Source organism: Pleurodeles waltl, chromosome 7 (genome assembly GCF_031143425.1).
Source record: "Pleurodeles waltl isolate 20211129_DDA chromosome 7, aPleWal1.hap1.20221129, whole genome shotgun sequence".
Taxonomy (NCBI): Eukaryota; Metazoa; Chordata; class Amphibia; order Caudata; family Salamandridae; genus Pleurodeles; species Pleurodeles waltl.
Window position 1 is genome coordinate 1,464,644,756 of NC_090446.1, and position 16,959 is coordinate 1,464,661,714.

Here is a 16,959-nt window from a genome sequence, read left to right on the forward strand (position 1 = left end):
GCACACAAAAAAGTGATTGGTGGAATGCTTCAAATAGTTTCAGCTACTGGTAATTACTCTGGGCCGCATCTCAGTCCATCTTTATTTTGCACATCCTGCCACTTCAGTTGGATCCAGCCATATGCAAATGAGCCCTGCACCTGCTCCAAAAGGAACAGTTCAGCCCGAACTGCCAGGCCAAGGCCTCCTTGAACTGGAACACAAGCAACCTAAGATAATTTTCACCCTTATTTCATCAGTCACGTATAGCTTGGTTCCATTGGCATAGAATGCAAGTGACCCACGTCTGAGCATACCTGTTCCACTTAGGGTGCCGTAATGAAGCACACAAAATAGTGATGCATGGAATGCTTTAATTAATGTCAGCTATTCATAATTACTCCGGGCCACATCGCTGTCCGTCGTAATTTTGCACGTCATGTCATCAGTTTGGGCCTAGCCATACACAAATCACTTTTCACCTTGCTCCAATAGGAACATGCCAGCCCTATGCCAGTTGGATTGGCTGGAAAAAAAGAAAAAAATATGCAAAAGCATTGTTTTGGTGGGGGAGCAACATGGAGTGTTCGGGTGGGACTACATGGAGGGCGCGGTGGGGGAAACAACACAGAGGTTGGGAAGGCAAAAAAATAGATAACAGAGAAGGAGGACATGAGTGAGGGAAGCAACACTGTGGCAGGGGAAGAAAGGTACGCAGAGAAGGAAGGCGTAGGTGGGAGAAGTGACTTGGAAGGTGGAAGAAAGAAGCAACACGGGAGTACAGGGATGGAGAAGCAACAGGCGCAACAGTGATGTGGAGCGGACAGAGGAGAAGCAAAAGGGAGCAATAGCAATGGGGGAACACACAAGAGTGAGCATTAGATGGAGATGGAGGAGAGAAGCCCACAGGCAACAGAGAGAAACACTGAGTGCAGGGGTAGAGGGGTTTATGAGGGACAGAGCTGGAAACACAGGCGCCATTGAGTAGTGCTTGAAAAGCACGCACTTGAAACATAAAAGCCAGCCAATCAAAAGAGATGGTAAAGAGACTATGCTCCATGGGAGTAACAAATGCAAAACTGGCAAGACAAGGATATGAATAAAAAGCAGACAAATGAGAGTTACATGAAAACCTACCAATTGCAACCAACGGAGGGGACTCCAAGCCCCTGTATGTTCTTAGTAAGCCCCAATATAATGAAACAAAGAAATCAGCGGGATACCAATAGTCTCTAATGCAGTATGCTGCTCTGGAGTTCCATCTGAATCAGGCGAGTGGTACTCTGTAAGAGGGGAGGGGCCTTAAAGGAATCTGTGTTCAGTGTGTGATAGGATTTTCCGTGCCTTAGGAGAAGTGACAAGTTGCATTTGTTACCTTGACAACAATGGTGGAACAAAACTTGAGGGCCCCCTGCAAAGTACATGGATGGGGGCCCTTTCGAGCTCACTTAGGAGCTCTCAGGCCATTTTGAGCAGATAGTGAGTGTACTATGTGCAGTGACCATAGCTTGCACAATAAAAGCAATGATAACAGTGAACACACTGCATGTGGTAGACATAGAGTAAGTGCACTGTGTGCAGTGAAGCCACATTCACAAGGAGTAAAGTGACTGCAGTGTTTCCTGTTCACACACAGCGAGTGCACTGCGTGTAGTGATGCCGCATTCACAATAAGTTAAATGATTTTAGTGTTTCCAGTACACACACAGCGAGTCCACTGTGTGCAGTGAAGCTGTATTCACAATAAGTAAGGTGATTGCAGTGTTTTCAGTACACACAAAGCTAGCTCACTGTATGCAGTGAAGCCACATTCACAATGAGGAAAGTGATTGTAGTGTTTCCAGTTCAAGCAGTGTGAGTGCACTGCGTGCAGTGAAGCTGCATGCACAATGAATAAAGCAATTGCAGTGTTTCCAGTACACACACGCAAGTGCACTGCATGCACTGAAGCCGCATTCACAATGAATAAAGCGACTGCAGTGTTTCCAGTGCATGCACAGCGGGTGCACTGCATGCAGTAAAGCTGCATTCACAATGAGTAAAGTGACTGCAGTGTTTCTTGGCACATACAGCGAGTGCACTGCATGCAGTGAAGCCGCATCACAATGAGTAAAGCGACTGCAGTGTTTTCAGTGCACACAAAGTGGGTGCACTATGTGCAATTAAGCCGCATTCACAATGAGTAAAGTGATTTCAGTGTTTCCAGTACAGATACAGCGAGTGCAGTGCACACAGTGAAGCCGCATTCACAATGAGTTAAATTATTCCAGTGTTTCCAGTACACACACAACGAGTGCACTGCATGCAGTGAAGCCACATTCTCAATGAGTAAAGCAATTGCAATGTTTCCAGTACACATACAGCAAGTGCACTACATGCAGTGAAGCCGCATTCACAATGAGTAAAGCGACTGCAGTGTTTCCAGTGCACACAAAGTGGGTGCACTATGTGCAATGAAGCCGCATTCACGATGAGTAAAGTGAGTGCACACAAAGCGGGTGCATTATGTACAGTGAAGCCGCATTCACAATGAGTAAAATGATTTCAGTGTTTCCAGGACAGACACAGAGAGTGCAGTACATGCAGTGAAGCCGTTTTCACAATGAGTTAAATGATTGCAGTGTTTCCAGTACACACACAGCGAGTGCACTGCATGCAGTGAAGCCACATTCTCAATGAGTAAATCAATTGCAATGTTTCCAGTACACATACAGCAAGTGCACTACATGCAGTGAAGCCGCATTCAGAATGAGTAAAGCGACTGCAGTATTTCCAGAACAGACACAGCGAGTGCACTACGTGCAGTGAAGCCGCATTCAAAACGAGTAAAGGGATTGCAGTGTTTCCAGTACACACACAGCGAGTGCACTGCATGCAGTGAAGCCAAATCCTCAATGAGTAAAGCGATTGCAGTGTTTCCAGTACACACACAGCGAGTACACTGCATGCAGTGAAGCCACATTCTTTATAAGTAAAGGGATTGCAATGTTTCCAGTACACACACAGCGAGTACACTGCATGCAGTGAAGCCACATTCTTTATAAGTAAAGGGATTGCAATGTTTCCAGTACAAACACAGCGAGTACATTGCATGCAATGAAGCCTCATTCACAATAAGTAAAGCGACTGCAATGTTTCCAGTAGACACAGCAAGTGCAGTGAAGACGCATTCACGAGTAAAGCGACTGCAGTGTTTCCAGTACACATACAACAAGTGCACTACATGCAGTGAAGCCGCATTCACAATGAGTAAAGCGACTACAGTATTTCCAGTACAGACACAGCGAGTGCACTACGAGCAGTGAAGCCGCATTCAAAATGAGTAAAGCGATTGCAGTGTTTCCAGTACACACACAGCGAGTACACTGCATGCAGTGAAGCCACATTCTCAATGAGTAAAGCGATTGCAGTGTTTCCAGTACACACACAGCGAGTACACTGCATGCAGTGAAGCCACATTCTTAATAAATAAAGGGATTGCAATGTTTCCAGTACAAACACAGCGAGTACACTGCATGCAGTGAAGCCACATTCTTAATAAATAAAGCGATTGCAGTGTTTCCAGTACACACACAGCGAGTACACTGCATGCAGTGAAGCCACATTCTCAATGAGTAAAGCGATTGCAGTGTTTCCAGTACACACACAGCGAGTACACTGCATGCAGTGAAGCCACATTCTTAATAAATAAAGGGATTGCAATGTTTCCAGTACGCACACAGCGAGTGCAATCTGTACCTGACTACAGTTTACTGTTAAGTAGCATCACCTGTGTGGATCCTCAGGTGCCTCCTCAGGGTGGCTGGGCTGGAGAAAGCTTGCTTGCACTCACTGCACCAACAGCTCCAGCCGCCACTGTGCATCAACACGTGCTCCCTCAGCGCTCTCTGTGAGCTACACCTTTTCCCGCATGGCAGGCACAGGGTGGAGGAGGAGGAGGAGACTTCACCTGTAGAAGGACAGAAAATGGAGAATCAATTTAGCACCTTCACCCCAGCCAGTCACCATGACCTGCACTAGGCTCAAAGAATCACTGGCCCAGATTTATGTTAAAGTGGCGCAGCGTGGTGCTGTGTCAAAAATAGCACTGTGCCACTTTAGAAATACAGAGATGTGTCGTATTTAGATGAATAGGTTGCACCCCTGTGTTTCCCTCCGTTTTGGTGATGAATTAAGCTGCCTAGTGCCAATGCAGGCATCCTTGCACCATAGTGCAAGGGTGTCTGTCTTGAGGGGATAGATTGTTTATGTGCAGGAAGGTGTCCCTTATTACACATAAACAATCTATAATGGCGATTTGGCACTTCTATATGTGCTGCAAAATACAGCACACATAGAAGTACCAAAGCGTCATTTTGAATGATTGTTTATGTGCAGGAAGGTGCCCCTTCCTGCACGTAAACAATCTTCCATGGCATTTTGCTTCGTTTATGTGTGCTGCAAAATGCAGCACACATAGAAAAAGCAAAAAACAAGGAGGAATAAAAGCATTCCTCCTCGTTGTGCCATGCTAACACCACCCCTAGGGTGCCTCAGGTTTACGAAAAATCATAAATCTAAGGCAGCGTCAAAAGCAATGGGTGTTGTGGTGGAACGCTCACCACAACACCCATTTCACGCCCCTCTGACACAGAAAACTGCATCGGAGGGGCCCATATTTACGAGGAGGCGTAATGCCAGAAAAAAGTGGCGTTACACCTTCTTGTAAATATGGAGCAATGCTTAGCGCCACCGAAGCATCACGAAAAGTGATGCTCTGGTAGCGCTAGGGGCTCTTAAATATGCCCCACTGTATGATGCAGAGCCGATAGTCAAACGCATGCCCCCTTGTAGCCTGAGGCAAGGGCCGTACTATTTCACGTAGGCTGGCTGCCTCACACATGCAAAGTCCTGAGCCTCAGCAGGGCCCAACAGAGCGATGTCAATGAGCCCTGAGGAGTGGGGTCCCCCTGCACACAGTGGCTGCAGGCTCATACACTCCTCGTATGGCCTGATGTACATTTTGTATTATTAATGTCCACAGATATTTTATGGCAGGCAGGTGTCTACCTATGCTTTATAGAGCACAAACACCCAGGCAATTTTTGAAATCGCAACCCTCCAAGCATATTAAGGCCCAGAATTATCAAAGGCCTGCGCTGCCCTTGCATCACTCAGGGTGAATCTACGGCAACGCAATCCTCAAGTCAGATTTACCGAGCCACGCACAGTCACCTTGCACCGGGAAGGCATTACATCGATTGAGCGTGAGTGTTCCCACACATCCACCCATGCTTTTTGGCACGTTCACAGATTTTGTCATGAATAGTAAACCTGGGAACGCACCAGTTTTGCAAGCCTTCCCGACTGAGACTCAGTGAAGAGAAATATCTATCTTTTTCTTCTTGGTTGCCTTTTAAGCACACATACAAAGAGGAAAATGCCTCTAAGGATTGTTTTTGCGCAGGAAGGCACCTCTTCCTCGCATGTTTTAAAAATAACGACGCTATCCTCAGCCCGCAGTCACCATTTTCGACGACGGTTCAGAGAGACGTTGTGTGCTCACCTTGCCTTCTCTTCCTTTCATTGATCTCCGGTTTGCTTTTTCACCCCGTTTTCATTATATTATATCCCCGGTGCTGCCAGTCACGTTGCTTTGCTCCTCAAGGTTTCTGGGTCCCCGCCCTCCTCAGTCTCTGCCCCTCTTCACTTCACTACCCAGAGGTGGAGTTTAGCCATTGCTTCCTCCTGCCCCATGATTTTAACCCCTTTCTCATCAAATTTAGTTTCTGAGGCAGTTTTTTCACGTTTAGCATGGAGAAAAACAGTTCTCTTATAATGCATGCCTTTAATGATGATGAGGAGTCTGTTAAGGGCAATTTGAGTGACTTTATTCAGGTATCTGTGGAACAGGTACTTTCTGCCTCTATGGATACATTGACAGCAAAAATGGAAAATTCTGTCATTAATATTGTATCCTAGACGATTTTGGCCCATTCTGCGGGGGATAGCAGAAAGCGCCCTATTTCTCAAAAACTTTCTAAAGTGGCGGTGTTTGTCAATGAGGATTCCTCACATAAGTCAGAGGACGTGACTCCTCACAGGCCTTCTTTACAGGAGGGGATAGCAAAAAACAAATCATCTCTTAAATGTAAATCTAAATCAAAACATACTGCTTCTCCTATAAATATATCCAAAATACCTGACACTGATGATGATATGGGGGATGCGGATTCAGACTCTGGGAAGTCCGATAATGAGAATGGGGACCCATTCACCCGCACATGTTCAAAGAAACAAAAATTTTCAACTCAAGAGGTTTCAAAACCTCTTTTAATAACAGACTCAGAAGGGGTCCCTATTTTGGATCCAAATTATATACACCACCCTCATTCTACAGAGTGTTTTCCTACGGTCCATATGGGGGAGTATGTCGCTTCTAGATTGCGCACCCCTTTAGAAAAACAGACCAGAGCTAAATTAAGGTGTGAATGCCCTTGCCCTTCCCTCCAGTCAAAAATTACCATAACCCCTTCTATTGACCCTCCACTTCTAACCTTTTTCTCAAAATTTGGGAAAGATTCCTGTAAAGGAGTGGCCAAAACATGGTCCACACGCCAAGACAAACTTTTAGACATTGTGGGGCCTTTGACTCACATCTTTGATCTGGCTGAGGCAGCTAGGTTGGACAACACTCCCAATGGCCTGATCGATTTATCTTTATGGGTCCAACATGCCTTTTGTTTATTGGGGAATGCCAACTCAGCACTTACACATGAGCGCAGAAAAGGACTCCTTCTCAAACTAGACTCTAAACTGGTAAACCTCGCCGTGACTGATCCAGGCTTAAAAGGGGAAGGTCTCCTTTTTGGGGACACTTTTATCAAAGAACTCAGCAAATATGTTGCTACATTTTCTTCACTGGACAAAGCCCAACAATCGCTCAAAAAGATGTTGTTCAATCTGGGGTGGCATGGTGAGCAAAAGAACGATGGATTAAACCCAGATCTATGACTGGGGGTGAGTGTTTGACAATGTTCAGCATTCCGTCCATCACTTGTTGTTTTTGCTTTGTCGCCCTAAGTGGGAAGGGTATGCCCAGACGTGGGTCCCGTGCTTCCCATGCCACTGGATTCAACCTAGCCTGGCTGATGAGGGGTGAAACCCCGAAACCGGTCCCAGGATGCTTGTTTCCGGTCCAGTGAGGACTTGGCTTGGCAGTTCGGTCTGGACTGTTCCCATGAGGAACAGGGTCAAGACTGATTTGCATATGGCTGGGTCGAAACTGGGGTGGCATGGTGAGCAAAAGAACAATGGATTAAACCCAGATCTATGACTGGGGGTGAGTGTTTGACAATGTTCAGCATTCCGTCCATCACTTGTTGTTTTTGCTTTGTCGCCCTAAGTGGGAAGGGTATGCCCAGACGTGGGTCCTGTGCTTCCCATGCCACTGGATTCAAGCTAGCCTGGCTGATGAGGGGTGAAACCCCGAAACCGGTCCCAGGATGCTTGTTTCCCGGTCCAGTGAGGACTTGGCTTGGCAGTTCGGTCTGGACTGTTCCCATGAGGAACAGGGTCAAGACTGATTTGCATATGGCTGGGTCCAAACTGGGGTGGCATGGTGAGCAAAAGAACGATGGATTAAACCCAGATCTATGACTGGGGGTGAGTGTTTGACAATGTTCAGCATTCCGTCCATCACTTGTTGTTTTTGTTCAATCTGGTTTTCACCAGTGCTGGCAGAGGCAGGAACCGCTTTGCTGGGCGTAGTTACTAAAACCAGGGTTCCTGTGGTGCCAAGAGAACAGACCGCAGTTTTACCCTCAGAGAGGACAAGGGTTTCGTAACCGAGGAAACCGGAGTTCCAGATATTCCTCTCAATCTGGTAAGTCGCCCTTCTGGCCTTCCTTTTGTAGGAAGTCGTCTTTTATTTTTTTCTTCCAAAATGGCAGGTGATTACTTCAGATCCATGGGTATTAAACACCGTCCAAGTTTATGTTATCAAGCTTTACTCAGAACCTTTTCAGTCGGTGCTTCCTCATCCTCCCCAGTTTTCTACAGAAATGACAAACCTCATCACGTTAGAAGTTCAAGCTCTTCCCCAAAAGCAGGCAATTGTTCCTTGTCAATTAGACCATTCAGGTTTCCTCGGTTCAGTAGTTCTGGTTCAAAAGAAGAACAAAAAGATGTGTCCAGTCATCAGTTTAAAACATTTCAATCACTATGTTGTTTACAGACATTTAAAAATGGAGACCATCTTACACCTTAGAGATTCGCTTCTTCAAAACGACTGGATGGTACGTTTGTATCTACAGGATGGGTATCTTACCGTCCCCATACATCCAAGCTCCAGGAAGTATTTGCAATTCCAGTAGTTAAACCAGACCTTTCATTTCTCCTCTCTTCCTTTTGGTCTCTCCTTGGTACCATGGTGCTTTACAAAGCTCATGAAACCGGTAGTAGCTTTCCTCAGAGCTCAAGGAGTCAGGTTGATCATTTATCAAGATGACATTCTGATTATGAACCACGAAAAATCATTTCTTATTCCTGTTCAGCAAAAATAATTCTTAGGTTTTCTCGTGAATTCTATTTCAGCTACTTTACATCTTCCCTCAGAAAAGTAAAGACCATAAAATTTGAGATTCTTCAAACTTTACACAATTGTCTGATTTCCCTCAGGTCCCTAGCAAAGACTGTAGGCCTTCTGTGTTCTTCAATCCAAGCCATATTTCCAAGCCCACTTCATTATCGGGCCCTTCTAAGATCAAAAATACGGCATCCACAAAAGGGTCTTGCTTATTCCAACATTATAACCCTAGATCAAGAATTTCACATACAGTTGCAATGGTGGATAGACCATTTAGATGTCTGAAACGGCACAACCATCTTTGCGTCAGCCCCAGATCTTGTATTAGAATCAGATGCAAGTAACTCAGGTTGGGGCACCTGGTGTGGTACAGTCTCGACTGGAGGAACATGGTCACAAGAGAAGTCCAAATTGCATCTCAATTGTTTAGGGATGCTTGCCGGCTCCTTTGAGAACAGAAGCCTAGCAAGAAACAGTTTGCTGTACTGTTCTTCTCAGAATGGACAACATCTTGGCAGTTCGCTACATCAACCATTTGCGGGGGGGACAAAATCCAAACCTTTAGCAGAGCTAGTGAAGGGGTTTGGGGATTTGTACCTCCAAAACAGAATCTCGCTACATGCAGAATATTTACCAGACAATCTAAACTCAGTAGCAGACTGGCATTCTCGCCATCTTCAAGATTCAAGCGATTGGAAACTTCATCCCGATGTATTCAACACTCTTCATCGGAAATGGGGTCCTTTCCAAATAGATATATTTGCTTCTCGTCTCAACTCCCAACTTCCCCAATTCTTCATTTGGCATCCAGATCCCTTGGCATTAGCCTCCAATGCCTTTTCGCAGGATTGGTCAACTTCTCTCAGTTACGCTTTCCCACCATTCATCATGATCAACAGAATGTTAGCACATGCAAGATATCAACGTGCAGTGATTGTTCTCATAGCCCCCTTTTGGCAATCCAAAGTGTGGTTTCCTACCCTTCTGGTACTTTCCATAGTCTCCCCGTTTCTTCTTCCTTCATTTCCAAACATACTTTCAAACCCTCTTGGCCTCCTTCACAACTTAATTTTAGACAATCTTCTAACCCTCTCAGCTCGGAAGATATCGGGAATTCCCAGCCAGTCCCTCTTATTTCGGCAGAAGCTTAAAATTACATCGAACCCTCCAGTGCTCCAGGAACAAAAAAGGCATGCAAATCAGCATGGTCTTTATGGGTTTGCTGGTGCATGGGAAAACACATAGATTCCCTTTCAGCAGATGTAACTTTTATTGTCAATTTCCTAGCTGCAGAAGCTAGCAAAGGTAAAACTTACTGTACAATCAACTTGTACAGGTCAGCTATTTCCTCCATTCACCCTTACATTAACGATAAACCAGTCGGAGAACACCCTGTGGTCTGCTGTCTGTTAAAGGGAGTTAAGTTTGGTAATCCTCCTCTTTCGAAATTTAGTTCTCTGTGGGATATTAATGTGGTACTGAACCTATTTTTATCTTGGCCTGATTATACAGTTCTTTCTTTAAAAATGTTATCTGCTAAGCTTACCATGTTGTTTTGCCTTGTTTCTATCAAAAGACTTTCAGATGTTAGAGCTCTTGATGTTACAGCTTGCCAGTGTACTCCAACAGGTGTCTTATTTACAGTTCATAGACATACAAAGACTAATTTATCAACTGTGTTTTACCCCTATTTTCCTGACCATCCCAAATTATGTGTTGGCCAATGCTTGAAAATATATGAACAAAAGATAGTTGATCTGAGAACGTCCTCAGCATCCCAACTCCTTATTTCATTTAGAAAACCTTTCAAGCATGTATCATTCCCAACTCTCGCCTGTTTGGTTAAGTGGGTTATATCCTTAGCGGGTATTGATATCTCCTCTTTTGGCGCCCATTCTTCCAGAGGAGCTATGGCTTCTAAAACATTATGGGCTGATTCCCGACTCGAGGACTTTCTCAGATAAGCTGATTAGCCTAATGATAACATCTTTAAAGTGTTTTATTGTAAACCTGTACAACGTGCTTCTTTAACCGTGATTAACTCGCTCTAAACATGCATAATAGGAGCCTCCTGTCTTGTTATAAAATGTAGATTTTCCTTGTAAGTTATGAAGGAAAGTCTTAATTTTATTAAAGACACGGAGGTGAGTCCTATCCCTCCTCAACATTGTTGCTCAACCTAATGTTTTCTTCCTCCCTAACAGCGTCCTCGGCTCCCATGCGCAAACTCCCTCCTAAAGATGCTCCTCCAGTGCAGAATTATGTGCTGATTTCTTCACCCTCAGCAGATCTACTCAACACTTCAGCTTCAGATGCGTTGGGTTCACTTCAGACCTTCCCAAGAGTTGTGAACTTTTTCCAATAACTTTTGTCTATTTTTTTGGCTTTTTGCATCGTTTGTCCTATTTTCCCAGTGTTTAATACTTTCTAATCTCTCGCACATGAAAAGAGGGCTGTTCACAGTCAAGATGAGTACTATGGGGTCAGCTGACTAATGATTGGTGTATCTCTGTGGACTACGTTATTCATCCCATTGGCTTTTGTCTTTTGCCTACTGAGATTTGTAGTTTTTATCCTTTCTTGACTGCTGCTATTAAATTTTGACAATAAAAGAAAGCATAATACTCCTCTCTTTGTCTTTAATAAAATTAAGACTTTCCTTCATAACTTACTAGGAAAATCTACATTTTTAAACGTAGCTCGTTTTTACTTGAAGGAACACAGCTTGCATTTAAAGAACACAGAAATAAAAAGGGTATAAATCTTTTTAGGAGTACATAGTGGTCCCATCAGTGCTTAATTTGTAAATAAAAATGTGCCGGTGCCCAAATCCCTCCTCCTGAACGCGCGGCTGCTGCATTTAGATGTGAGAGCACGAAATACTGGGGCAGTGTAATCCTTAAGCCATCTTGGGGCGCTTCAATCCATTTAAAGCCACTCCCTGCCCCTTCAGCTGACTTTGGCAGCTTTCTGCTTTCTACCTTAGTGACGCTTTTCCTTTTTCTCTTCCTCCGTCTTTCCCGTAGGTGTCTTTTGCTTGCAGCAAATGCTTGAGGCAGAAGACTAAGCCTTGGCCCTCAAAAATAAGTGCCGGTGCTCAGCCCCGGAAACAACAAGCACAAATTAAGCACTGGGTCCCATGGAACACTGTCACTCTTAAAGACGTTTCTATGAACATTCAGAAAGGTAAAGGATCACTTGGGGAAAGGTGTCCCCTCAAGAGCCAACGAATGATGTGACAGGTAAACGTGGTACTCTATATATCATGACTTCCCCAGGACTAAACCATTATTTCAGGGAGGAGTTGATGATTTGTAGCCAAAGCCTTGGAGGACTTGTTCTGTAGTTAAGTCGTTCACTACAGTAACAACCTTCATTCACAACTTTGTGCGTCACTTCCTAGATGTGCTAAAATTTGGAGCCTCTAAAAATCAGCTAACTCCCTCTATTAAGTTGTACATTACAGACACGAAGCACTTTATAAAACGCTAAATATTGAAAAACCACTACATATTAATATTTATATCTGGTCACCCGCACGCGTATTCTATGAGAATTGTAAATATTCGGACTAAATGTTTTCCTGTTATCACCACTAGATGGCAGTATAAAACCACAAAACAATGAAAACGATTTTCAAATCCAGAACAGTATTAATTGAGCGTTGTGCCTGACTCGAGCCTGCGTTTGCTTCCTGAAAGCTCCTCGGTTCTGTAGAATTTAAGTCACAGTCTGTAGAGTGACCAGACTTTTAGGACTAAAACAAACAGGAGGCCATGGATCTGGAAGAAGGACTCAATTGTGACAGACCTGGGTTGCTGAGACCTACAATGCACCGTTAAAGAAGGGCCTCGCTGCCTTATCCCACAAGCCTAATATGAACGAAATAGCTTAGCAAGACCAGCATTTCCTTTTAGTCAATTAAAATAAAAATATTAGTCAAGGAAAGAGAACGGAAATCTCAAATTGAATATCCGATCACCTATGTTCAGTTCAGGCAGTCTGGTTTTCTTTTGCATTGTGGAGGCATATTTACTAGTCTCTAGCGCCACCTTGTGCCACCCTAGTGTGATTTTTTTTAATGCTAATAAGGCGTTGAAAAGGCCATTCTCCCCGTCCTATTTACAAAATGGTGCAATGCATGCATTGCGACACTTTGTAAACCCTTGCGCCACATTATGCCTGCACCAGCCATAATGTTTGCAAGGGGGAGGCACTCCGAAGCAGGGAGGCCCGAAAAAATGACGCATTGAAATGTACAAAATTTCACTGCGCCATTTTTTCCGTCATTATTAACGCCCGATCAGAGCAGGCGTTAAAGTGATGCACCCATTTTAATCAATGAGCCTCCCTGTGCTTTGCTGCACTAGCGTCAACGTTTTTGACGCCAGTGCAGCAAAGCTCCACAACAGCGTCAAACATTTAGACGCTATTGTCTTAAATGACCGCCATGGGGCTCCGTATTATAAATATGGCGCAACCATGGTGTCGTTAGGTGGGGCAGAGGCGATGCAAGAAAAGTGGTGCGTTGGGACCAATGCACTACTTTCTTGTAAAGATGCCCCTGGGTATTGTAGTCCTGTATTTATATAATGATAAACCAAGTATTGCTTGATAAGCTTTTGTATTTTTCTATGCTGGTGGCTGCAGTGGGGAAGAGATGTTTACGGACCTGTGAAGAGGTAAAAAAGAACACATTTGGGGCTGTTTTTCCAACTTGCACTTAAAGAATTTTGTAAGCTGAGACCTGTCAAACACTCCCTCTTGCATGTCCTTAAGAGTCTCAGAGGCACACTAGCGATCCCAGGGGTTGGATGGGCTCCTCTGACATGGATTCATACCTCATTAATACCTGTTGTGCTACTTGAATGAGGCAAGGCAGCACAACAGGTGACTCTTTAAAGAAAGAAACTTTTGCCTATGGTGTCAGGGAGAGATAGTGGAAATGTCTTTATGCACAACATTACAATTTCATCCAGTGCTTAATTTGAGCCGGTTGTTGCCGGTGGGAGGCCCCAACACTTATTTTTCAGGGCCTGCCTTTTTTTGCGTCAGGCAGTTTCTGCAAGCAAAAGACACTAATGGGAAATATGGAGGAAGAGAAATATGGAGAAGCTTCACAAAGGGAGAAAGCAGAAAGCTGCAAGAGCGAGATGAAGGGGCAGGGAGTGGCTGTAAATGGATTAAAGAGGCCCGAGATGGCTTTCGGGGTTATGTTGCCTCAGTATTCTGACCTCATACATTTAATTGCAACAGTCACGTGTTTCAGAGGAGAGCTCTGAGCACTGGCATGCTTTCAATAACAAATGAACCATTGCGTTCATCCAACCCTTTACCAAAGCACTTTCGCCAAAAATTAATGCCCAGTGGGGTTGTATTTTGTTATGGCCTTCAAGGCATTCTTTTTTGTTTTTCAGATGCAAATCCCCGAAGCGGGGGACTTGTTTCTGAACAACAAAAACAAAAGAATAAAAAATGGGCCTGACACATAGGCAGTTTCTCCATGCACGTAGGGGCTAGTGTTGAGTTTGCCTGCCTGGGTCAGCTATGTCTTGCATGGTATACCTAGGCTGGCAAAGTCTACACCAGTAGGAATTCCTTGGACGCAACACAGTACAGAGGTTGTGGACGGGCGGCTGTCAATGATTGTGCTGTGCCGGCTCAGCTGGTGCCAAGCTCACCAGCACATAGTCAGCATTTTACCTTAACTGGGATGGGTGATGTGTGGGTTTAGTGGAGCAGGAACCCTGCCAATTGGCAGCAGTTCTCTCTCTCTGCTAAACTCTAAATGAGGCCCATAGTGACTGCTATCTTATATTGTGTTCGCATCTCTTCAGTCCTCGGTTGTTTTTGAACAGCTCTCATCTGACATTGTGGATTGAGTCTATGTTTTCTTATGTTTGTCTTGGGTCTCTCATCTGGACTTTTGTGTGAGTCTCATTTATCCCAGATTGGCCTTTAGGTCGCAGCATACCAGACAGCACAGCTGTCTGGTTTGCTAATGACATTTTGGGGTCTTTCAGAAAGTTGACCTAGGAATGCATTCTGCTTGTTGATTACCATTGGCTTTGTGGTTTGAAGCGCACTTTTTCTGATATTTCACCTGCTGACTTTATTTGCTTTAGCCTCTTCAGTTTCAGTTGGTCTCTCCCCTTGCATAAACTATGTTTTCTGTATTCTTCCACAAACTCGCATTCTGTTAACAGTCCTTTAAATCTTGTTCTTATCTCGTCACATTTGCTGTGCATTCTAAGATTGATGTAAAATATCTGGCACTGCCTTCAGAAGGAAGGTTATTTATTTTTCTTTCCCTGACTTCAAAGTGCGAGGATCTTGCTGGATACAGGGGGTAGAAAATAGTTTTTTACTAGCACACAACAACATTTAAATGACCCGTGTATTTCAGAATATATCAGAATTATGAACGCGCAACTGAAACACATTTTTTGTTATTTCTGAATCTTAGGCCTCGAAAAATCCACTCGACCACTCGCATTGGTGAGTCAAATTTGATCAGGTCGAGCTGTTTTAACACTTACTCGTCCCTTCTGGCGAATTGATACTGAACAGGTATTCTGTTCTGTTGAAAAGTGGAGGGGCAATAAAAGATGCCTTTAAATCTTGTTCTTATGTCACATTTGCTCAGTGTTCACAGACAGAGGTCAAAAGTCAGTTTTTCTTACAATTAATTTTCCTTCTGACTGCAGAGTTCCAGGAATTTGTAAGGTGAACTGTGTGGCCTACTGCTTAGAATGTAAAATAAAAGGATATAGGGTGTTAGGTTTTTTCTAACACACATCATTCAAATGACTAAGTTAACTGTGCAAACATTTCAAAATATATTTCAGTAGTTGTGAAAGCCCTTTTTTATATTTCTGTGTGATGATATTTTAATAGAATGAAAACAAATCAGAATACTTTACATGTTGATGTGTAAAGGATATGTTTTCTTAAACCCAATTTTCACAGATTGTTAATACACTATGGCCCTCATTATGACTTGGGCAGTCTGCAACGTAGACCGCCAAAGTCACGCCAGCCATAAGACCGCCAGTTATGGCGGTCAACTGACCGCCAGCAGCCACACTGGTGGTTCGCGGTGCAGTGGAGGCTGCTCCACTGGCACCGCCACATCAACACAACACCGCCGCATCTATTACAACTTAGTAGTAGGCGCGGCGGTGTTGTGTTGCCGGGGCGCTGGCGGTGGAGCAAGCACCATGGACCCCATTCCCTCCCAGACGACCACCAGGTAAGGTGATCGACCGACAGGGGAGGGGGTGGGGAGATGTCGAGTGTTGTGTGCATGAACGAGGGTGTTTGTGTGAATGGAAGGGGTGTCATGTGTGTTTGTGTGCCTGTGTATGCAAGTGTGTGTGGGGGTGTTGTGGCCGTGTGTGCATGTGTGTGTGCATGAGTGTGCGTGTACGTATATATGAGTGATGTGTGCCTGCGTGGATGTACGGGGGGGGCTGGTGAGGGGTTTGGAATGGGGATGGGGTTGGAATGGGGATCGGGGTGGGGAGTGTCACGGCTTGGGGGGCTTCAGATGGGTTCTGGGATGGGTTCTGGGATGGGTTGCAGAAATGCCAAGCTCACATGTTTGAAGGTGCAATCATATGTGAGAATTAAGAAAAAGGCAACTATTTGCCTAGGATCACACAATTTGAGACCAGTTTACGGGTCAAGTACATTACAGTTAGATCAAGTAGATTATTTAAGCTACTCGACCTGTAGTTCTAGTAATATTTTTATGATTTTTCGAGCCCAGAAGTTTGTCAGAAAAAGTACTTTAATAAGGTCAAAACTAATCATTAAACTAGGTGATGCAATTTCCAAACATTTTCGTCTGTACACTGTATACTTTTGTTAGTAAAATTGTACGTCTCTGCAAATGTAATGGTAATTTCAATTGAAAATATGTTGTCTGTAATGGCAGTGTGCTACCACATAATGAATACTCCACTCTATGCCACTCCACTCTACTCTGCACCACTCCACTTTACACCACTCCATGCCACTGCACTTTGCACCACTCCACTCTATGCCACTTCGAGCTATGCCTCTCTACTCTACCCCATAGCATGCTACTCCATGCCAATGCCCTCTTTGCCATTCTACTCTATACACTGCACCCTTTGGGACTTCACTGTACACCACTCCAGTGTAGGCCACACCAATCTACTCTTCACAGCTCCACTCTACGCCACTGTACTATACACCACTCTGAAACACTGCCCTCTACACCACAGCACTCTATGCCAATACACTCTAAAACAATGCATTTTACTCTGTGATGCTCATCTCTAGGCTCCTGCACTCTACGCCAATACACTGTACGCCACTCTAATCTACTCTGCACCACTGCACTGTACATCACTTTACTCTACGCCATTACACCCAATGCCACTCTA